Here is an 8974-nt window from a genome sequence, read left to right as displayed (position 1 = left end):
AAGTTTAACTAGACGGGACACTTAAAGTTTTGCAATGGAGTTTGATCTTGGTCGGTAAATAATGGAGAGGATTAGAACCAACTCTTTGTAAAGGATATTGTACGTGAGTGTGTGTCTTTGGTTTGATTTTAGGTGAAATGGTTTAACGCAATTTCGGGGATTGATGGTAGTGACATCGTTAGGTATCCATAGTGGTTCAAGTGAATTACTATGTGATACGGAGTTTGATTCGAATTCTGAATCGTAAAGTCAGAGGGATTGAATTGTGGTAAGTTTTTGATGGAGCAATTGTTAGATGGAATGGTTGAGATTTTATAAGAGTAGTAAGTAGAGTAACTCTAAGGACATGGGTTTTCCCAGTTGACTCAGGAAGTATTTCCGGTCATAGTTTGATCAGAGTTCTAAGTTATATTCTGAGTCAAACCCCTTATGGGTTGAACTTGGAATTTGATTGGAAGTGTGGTGGGACCACTTTCAGATCTTGGTATCGCTGGAGGTGATACGAGATGTTAGACGGGTGTCCTTCATCATAAAACTGGTGTTGTTGTCAGGGGAGGATGAAGCGTGTAGCGAAATTTGGAAGTTGGAACCAATTAAAAGCACAAAAGGGAGTATTGAGGTTTTGAAAGGTTTCAAAAATCAATGACATTTGGATCGTCTTACAACGGTTGTGTTCACTTTTATTGCGCATGAAGGTGCTATTGAGTGTCATTGGATATCCATTTGGGTGAAATTGTTGAACTTGGGATCAAGAAATAGTCGTAGTAACCTCACGGGGTGTCCATAGTAATTCAAGTGGAAGTGCTAGGTGATGTGGTTATGATCTTAATTTAAAATCTTTGAGTTCTGGCAAAGGTTTGGCAGTATTTTTCTTTGAGGGCAACGATAGTCAACAAGTTTCAGTTTCTGGTAGCATTCAATGATGGGTTTCTCTACAAGTCTTTCGAGGTACTTTACGTTTTACGTCCACGTAACATGATGCACTTTTGCTTACTTATCGAACCATTTACAGATTGCTTCGAACATAAGGTTTTTCAGTCATGAATGGAGGTAAACCTTTCCTTCAGAATGTTTGAGTTCGGCTGCTATGGAATCGATCAAATTATAATGACTGGCAAGGTTTCAGTTTGAGAATCGTTCATTTCAAGTATTGAGTTTCTAATCTAGTTGGTCAACTCTTGGATCAGATTTGGAGCATCTACTGGTGTTGTTGGAGACATCGTAGTCCATTAAAGGATTTGGTACATACAGGGTTTGGAAAATTTCTGCAATGTCGTATGTCGTATCTGTAATGAAATTGTCATAAGGTTTTGTCAGACGGTTAGTTGGAGATGTTTCTACTTAAGGCTGGTGGAGTAGTTATAAGAGAGAGTTTTCCTAACTGAATAAGAAAGCTATTTTATTTTGGATTGATCGAAATTCAAGTCTAGCATCTAGTAATTCAGATTGTGGTGCTCTCGGTAGTGAGAATTACCTGCGTATGAATTAAGAATATCATTTGGGGCAATAGAGATCAACGAGAACGACATGGATTTGACCAGATTTCAGATCTATGACTATTAAAGAAGTGTAGTCTCGGCTAACAAAGACTTGAGTGTGATGCATATTCTTCCGGATTTGGTTCATTGAGCTAGAGTGGAGTTAGTAGTTATAATTTTTGCTTGCACCGGATTTCTGAAGGCATGCTACATGACGTGGCAGTTAAGTGAGTACTAACTTGTGAGAAATATTAACAGTTTTGATTGGAGGCATTGATAATCAGTAGATCTCTTGAGACACATTTGATTTAGAAAAGTTTTCCACATTATCGTACTTATAAAAAGTTTTTGAGGGAGGTGTTATATGTGTGGCTAGAAAGATAGCTATCAAATGAGTTTTTCCTAATTGACTTGGAACGTCATTTCAAGGTTGGACCAATGATTTTAGTCAGGTATCAGAGTAGCGCAGCGGAAGTGTAGTGGCCCCCATAACCTACTTGATTAAGAACTTATAGGTTCATTCGAGGTTGACCTTTGTATGTTTGACTACTATGGGACCTTTATGTGAACGATCTTCGATTAGGAATTTAAGCACAAACAAACAAGGAAGGAAGTGTTGTCTTGTGGTAGCTAAGGATGTTATTTGTTTTGGAATTGTCAATTAGCAATGACCATCTTATGGTTATCATAATATTGATGGTGAATGAGTTGGATCTTCACTAAGCGACTTTTATGAGAAAGTTATGAATGCTATAATTTTAAAAGGGTGGTTTGTGACGTCAATACCATCTGTTATCTAAGCTAACCATTGAAATGAATTTTCTTTTACACCGGAATTCATGTACTTGCGAGTTTATGGTGCTACATGGTTCAATAAGACAAGTGATTCGACTTTGGACGTTGATAATTTTGGATTATAAGCATGTTTTCATTGCTTTTGTAGTGGGGATCATAAGAGTTTCTGTTGGTTGTTGATTTGAGGTTACAAAAATGAAAGCGTAATCTAAGGAAGAGTTTGAAGAGTTTTGAGATTGTGATATTTTGAATCAATTGGTGTGCCTTTTCTTTTTTAACCGGCATGAAATTTCGAGGGCGAAATTTATATAAGGAGGGGAGATTGTTATGTCCCGTACCTCAAGATACCAGTTTACTAGTCATTTGGACGGTAAACGACAATTACTTTCATTTTTTTTTTAAAACTTTATTTCGATACTTTTAGTGGCCCTAAAAGTTGACTTTTTGTTCGGGTCAAAATTTGAGAAAATTTTCTTCACAAAAGTTGTAGCGGACATTAAACCGAGTCTGCGCATATATAGTACGCTTAAATCGGAGTTCGTATGCAAAAGTTATGGCCAAAATACTAAAATTACTGTTCATAGTAACTTGCTATATATAGAGAAACTACTGTGGTAAGTTTCCATATTTTTCCAGAAACTTACCGAGCTCTCCCTCTTTCAGTCTTTCTCCTCTCCACTCCCTGTCGGGTTTTCTGGGGTCTTATTTGTCCGACCATATCTTCCTCCACAGGCCTCCAATCGACTTGATTCCAAAAGCAATTTTTCTCACCTTGACGTTGTCTATAACTTCTCAGAGACATCAGGGTGAAAAACGAACTGTGGAGGGCGCTACAAGGCCGAGAAGCTGCACAGCTCGAGCTGGAAATCGCCTCCCTTCACCAGCTGATATCTTCCGATTCCGGCCACCCCTGGCGATAAAACTTAGTCTATTGGAAGCGCCATGGGATGCAGATGATGCTCCCGAAAGCTTTTGCCGAGATTTGAAGGGTGGAGGAAGAATCGACGGTTTGAAGTTTGAGGTTACTATTCATGATTCGGGTTCAACATTCCCCTTAATTGTTGAGGTATTTCCGCTCATTTTCTAACTTGGTCACAGTTGAAAGAATTAATGGGTGTGTTGTGAAGGTGCTACTGCCAAATTTTGGTGGCCATTGGAGTTGGTGGCAGTGGCGGTGGTAGCGGCGGCTAGGGTAGCTTTTTAATTTCAATTTTTGGCTAGTTAAATTTTATAATTATCATAGAGCTTATATATGAAGTTTGGTGAGGATTGGTGGAGTTTTGAATTGGTTATAAATTTCTAAAGATTTGGATTTCGGTTAATGTTAATCGTGAATCCGATTGTCGGATTTCCTCCATAATTGTTATATAGTCTGAAATCGACGAGTGGGCAGTGTTGGTGAAGTTTGGTTGGATGTGGAAGAGAATTGGAGAAGTTGAGGTTTTGGGTTTTGAGACTTAATTGTTGATTATCGTAAAATTATTTTCCGTCCGGTAATTATTTATGTACGAATAATTGTGTACAGGATGAGGTACCGAGCTTTTGCTCGATGAAGGAACTCGTATACGTGATCGTCGGAATAGAACTGTGAGTGGAGTTTTGTTTTTAAGTAAATGATGCATGCATTTATTTTGAAATTATTGGTTTATTTAATTATCATTTTATTTATCGAGCATGATATTTTGTCTTGGATTATAATTTGACATTGATTTTCCATGACTTTCGGATATGAACTTATTATGCTCGGATTTGGATTTATGATTTAATTTCGGAAATATGATTTATTTTTAGAGATTAATTATACATTATTTTCAATTATGATTCGGAAATGGATTTTGAGCCTTCGATAAGTATCTCTGATATATGACTTTTATTTGAAAGCATGATTTTCGACGAATTATTTCCGAGGTGATTTCCGGAATTATACTATTTATATTATGTTTCTATTTGTCGATTTGAGATTTCTGAAAGATTTTCGAAATGGGATTTTGATGGAATTAATTCTTGTTTATTTATTCGATCTTTGGTTTTGGCATTGGGAATGCCTTAGTAATGATTTCGGTTTGAGAATTATGATTTTGTTTGATCTCGCCGTTCTGCTATTGACTTGAGATTATCTTGGCGTGTGGGACACGTCGTTGGAAATTCACTTGCGAGAGTTGGGGAAGCTTTATGGATTTATATGGTTTTTGGATTTTCTTTTGCCATACTTTGGGTGACTATTATCATTGCTAGCATTGATCTTCCGCCTTTGTGGCGAGGTGATGGGATCACCGAAACCCGTCTGCTTTTGTGGCGCTGGTTACTGTCTTTGTGATAGTAATGCTGAAGCCCAGTATCCTAACTGCTACACTTAGTGGCGTGTGGGTATATAACAGGAGTATCACCCGAGCCTGGGAGGCTCATTCTTATGACTATCTTCTTCCCCTACCTTTATATTACTTCTGGGCTAGTGGGGTCTAGTCCGATGATACGATACTCAGCAGGTTTGAGTTATAGTTTCCAGTTTCCTGGTTTAAAGAAATATGTTTTATAAACGTTGCATGCATCGAAGTTTTATAAATTTAAATAAATGCGGGAAAGTATTACAACTTTACTTCTTTTAAATTATTTAGCTAGTTGTTTATTTTGTCCACTCACACTAACGTGTTTTTCAATATTTTTCCTCTGGGCCCTTCGGTTTCAAATGCCCAGTTTGCAGGCTAGGTTAATTGAGGTCGGGCGTACATGGAGTCGAGGATAGCCAACAGCTTTGCTTCTGCGTACTCATTCTATTTTTGTTTTCGTTGTTACCTAGTGGGTTAGTGTTGCTCTGATAATCTGTGGGATCAATATTGTATTGGGGTGGAGACAACTATATGTGAAATTGGAGTTGTGATTTGGAGAGCAGGTGGCTCAAGGAGAATAAGGATGAATGTTTTAGAGGTGTAAATGTTTTCCTACAGGTTTTGGGTAGCGTACTTTTAGAGGAAGTTCCGCCAAATTTTTGGTAGAATTTCTTTTAAAGTGGGCCCCGCAGGGCCACTTCGGATTTCGGGGTGAAATCCGGAGCGGGTCCTGTCAGATTCTCTCCGATGAAAATTTCCATTATACAAAATAAATACCCAACAAAAAGGGAAAAGCAAAAAGAAGAGCAAGATAGACCACATCCTAATTTTTTTCACACATATATGGTGATTGACTGATTAAATACAAGAAAGAGTCTTATTTCTTACCTTACCTAATTTTGTACACTCCCTTCAAAATTGATCATCTTCGGGGACATCCGATAAAATTGATACGATACAGAGAAGATTAGCATGACCCCTGCGCAAGCATGACACGTATAAATTGAGAAATGGTCCAAATATTTTTGACGAAGTGGTGTTAGGTCAGTGGTTAAGGCGCCCACTACCTAGGATCCATGTTCTGGATTCAAGTCACTATAGGAATATGAGTGAAATCATTTGATCCTCTTAAAAAAAAAAAAAAAAACTTTCTCACTAAACAAATTTCGCTACATTAAATAGGTGACGAAATTGAATTACAGAAAATTAGGGCTGTTGATCTCCTCCCTCCTTCTGGCACCATGAGGCCTGGGCCCACCCACTATTGACCAAACTGTACAATGGCCCAGTTTTTAAAATAGACTAGGCCCAAATACATGGGTCGGGTCATTCGAGGAACCCGACCACCCAAATTTAATAGCTCCGTACGTAGTGCCAACCTGCCAACCGAGCAAAGACCGCGCAGACGCATTCGAAGAGGTGGCCGCTCAGCTTCACTGAACGCTCCGGTTCCGCGCGTGGAGATCACTCGCTTCTTCCTGCAGCCTGTGGTTGTCTCCTTCCTCCTCTCTCATTTGAAATTCCGCCAACTTCCTCTCAGTACTGTAGCTGGTTCACTCCAAAGCTCTACAATTATGCTCCTTTACCTTTGCTTTTGTGTATTCCTATTGTACCAAAATCTACAAACTCTAATCAAACTTTGGATTCAGTTCTTCTTTCTATTGGTTTCAAAGTATACAGAACCTGGTGGATAGTATTGTTTGATGGTATTTTGGGTTTCGCTTTGGCATCTGGCTCCCTATATATGCTTATATTGGTATTGCTTCACTTTTTGATCTGAGACTTGTATTACAAATCCTTGTATCTTTGGGTTTTAGTATGAAACTCCAAATCAATCGTATAGTACAACTGTACAACCCTTGAAATAGTAATACATTGCTTGGTTAAAGACCAAAAGTTGGCAAGTGAAGAAAAGAAGGCGATTTTGATGAGTTGCTTTCTTTTAATTTTGTATGGATGTGGGTGCAGGTTGATGAAATTGTACGTGATGCATGACTTTAATCAGATAGAGTACTGCTCTTTCGAGTGTAGATTTTGGTACAGAAGGTTTTTTCCACACCTTATTTGTCTGATTTCATTGCTGCATTTTTATGTTTTCATTTTTTCTAGTGTAGATCATTGTGCCCTGGAACTCGGCAGATTGAAATGTAGCTTCGATCTGTTTAGCACCCGATGTCCTAGTACTTGGTTCATATAAAATTGCAACTGCAGGCAGTGGTGTTTTCAAGTGAATTTGTTTTCCCGCTGCGGATAACAAAAGTACGTAGCGAGATCATTTTATGCTACACGAGTGGAAAAATAGAATTTCAGCATATACTTCACTCATTATGCTATCAACATTAATTTTCTATCACGAGTTCGCTTAGAGTACGTTGATATTGAGATTTTTTTCACTGGTTTGTCATTATATTCAAGGTTGATGATCTAGTATCACGACGTTAAAAATGACTAAAGGGAGTCCAACAGTCATCTCATAAAATTCCTACCATTAATGAAGTGATACTTGATATGCTCACCGTTATGATCAAGCACATTTTTACCAATGTGTACGTATCTCTAAAGTCTGCATTTTTCATTCTCAGAATTTCTCTTTGTTTATCTCTGTCCTGAAATTTTAGTAACATCATTAACTAGTTCGTGCTCTCATCATTGTAGTTGTTCTGTGTTACTCTTAAGTTCCAATTCAAATACCTGACCGATGCTGTGGAACAAAAACAGATTATTTGTAAAAGCTCAATGTACAATAGAAGATGGTTCGACTGTTTGATTGTTGCAATTCCTTTTTAATACCCCTTCATTAATCATGCAAGTACCAATGAAAAGAGGTCTTTAGCTTAATTTGCAAGATTCTATGATTGTCTATTGGATTCCTGTTTTATGTTAGCTTTAGATCTAACTTTTGGACATTTGGTACTCCACTGTAATTCCAATGTTTATTGGCAGGGGGAACTCCCTCATATCTCTGGTTCCTACAGCTTCTTATAGCAGGTTTTTGCTCCTTATCATGGATAGGCTATCCTCATCAGTACTGCCTTTCCTACGACGGCCACTGCTGAGGAGGCCTAATAAATGAACATGGTAATTTCATGTACACTACCATTCACCTGGAATAAGTAATGTCTGTACTTTTTTCTTGGGTAATAATATTAGATGTGCTTTCAGTTAGTAACATGATTTACTCATGATTGAGTACTAGGTCAGTTCATCGATTCTTTGGTTTCAGTCTACTACTTTTGGGTACAAGTTTGTCATGTCAGTCTTTCATATCCATGATGATGCAAGTTTGTCATGCACATACTTCATGTTATGTGGAAATTTGGAGCCCTTGACAAGGCTTCAAATGCAAAACTTTCTGAGCTCCTTTCTAACAAATTGGGAGATGAGTTGCTCCCGAGGATCTGATATATAATACAGGAAACCTTTTAATTGTGAATTAACTGGATTGTTGGTGTGAAGAAAAAGAAATATCATTCATCAAAAGAAAAAAATTTGCTAGGAAGCCCAATTTTCGCTCCTCTATCTTGTGGTGAAAATCCGTTTCCTGCATGTGTATCTTGTAATATAGATAGATACTTAACTCTTATGAGTAATGACCAAAAGTAATACAATGAAGTCTAGAGTCTAGACTCACACACACACGCACGCGCGAGCGTACACACGCACACACACATTGGTTGATAGACTGCCTTAGCCTCCTTTAGTGCCTTTACTAAATTCACTCCTTCCTGTGTTATCAGTATAGCTTAGCTGGTTTGTGTTCCTTAATGCTATTGTGTTGTACGTACGTATTGATCTCTGTACTCTTTTGCGCTCTTTTGAGCCTTTAATTGAAGTATTTCCAGACCAAAGAAGAAAAGAAAAAAGAATATATGTGCCCATAAGTCAAAATCAAGTATATATCTTCACATGTTTGTATACAAGTACATATGATCAATCAAACAGAGTAATTTGCAGGTTAAACGTTGTTTTGTTTAGGCCAAGATCTAAAAGGTTTAACAAAAATAGCTTTACGTAACATGTTTTAGAAAGGTTAAATATAGGCAGAAGTTTAGCAATACGGCATGAATCAGGTTCAGCAGCAGATGCAACACAATTAGATGCAATAGTGAGAACGAAATCAGACTCATCCTCACTAAACGCCGCATTGGCATGAGTGCCTTTGTTCTTATTTTTTAGCTTTGGACAATCTTCTTCCAAAGTTTATGTGATTACTGACACCCAATAAAGACATTATTTGGGGGCAACCAATAGATCACAAAAAAAAAAATCTTTATTTTCAATCAATAACAGATTAATGTACTTTAATAAACACAAAACAACATATATATATATATATATATATATATATATGTCAATATTCTTTAACATATTTGA

The 8974-nt window shown here is 37.6% G+C and overlaps 1 non-coding gene across 1 annotated transcript; it reads left to right on the top strand.

The window, feature by feature from the left end:
- Positions 1-5521: 5521 nt before the first annotated feature.
- On the top strand, positions 5522-5625 carry LOC112168602. Its single transcript, XR_002924361.1, has one exon. It is a non-coding gene; the product is annotated as a U6 spliceosomal RNA (small nuclear RNA).
- Positions 5626-8974: the final 3349 nt, after the last annotated feature.

The sequence above is a fragment of the Rosa chinensis genome, chromosome 5, assembly GCF_002994745.2.
Source record: "Rosa chinensis cultivar Old Blush chromosome 5, RchiOBHm-V2, whole genome shotgun sequence".
Taxonomy (NCBI): Eukaryota; Viridiplantae; Streptophyta; class Magnoliopsida; order Rosales; family Rosaceae; genus Rosa; species Rosa chinensis.
Note: the sequence above shows the minus strand (reverse complement) of the source record. Positions and strands in the feature narration are given on the sequence as shown.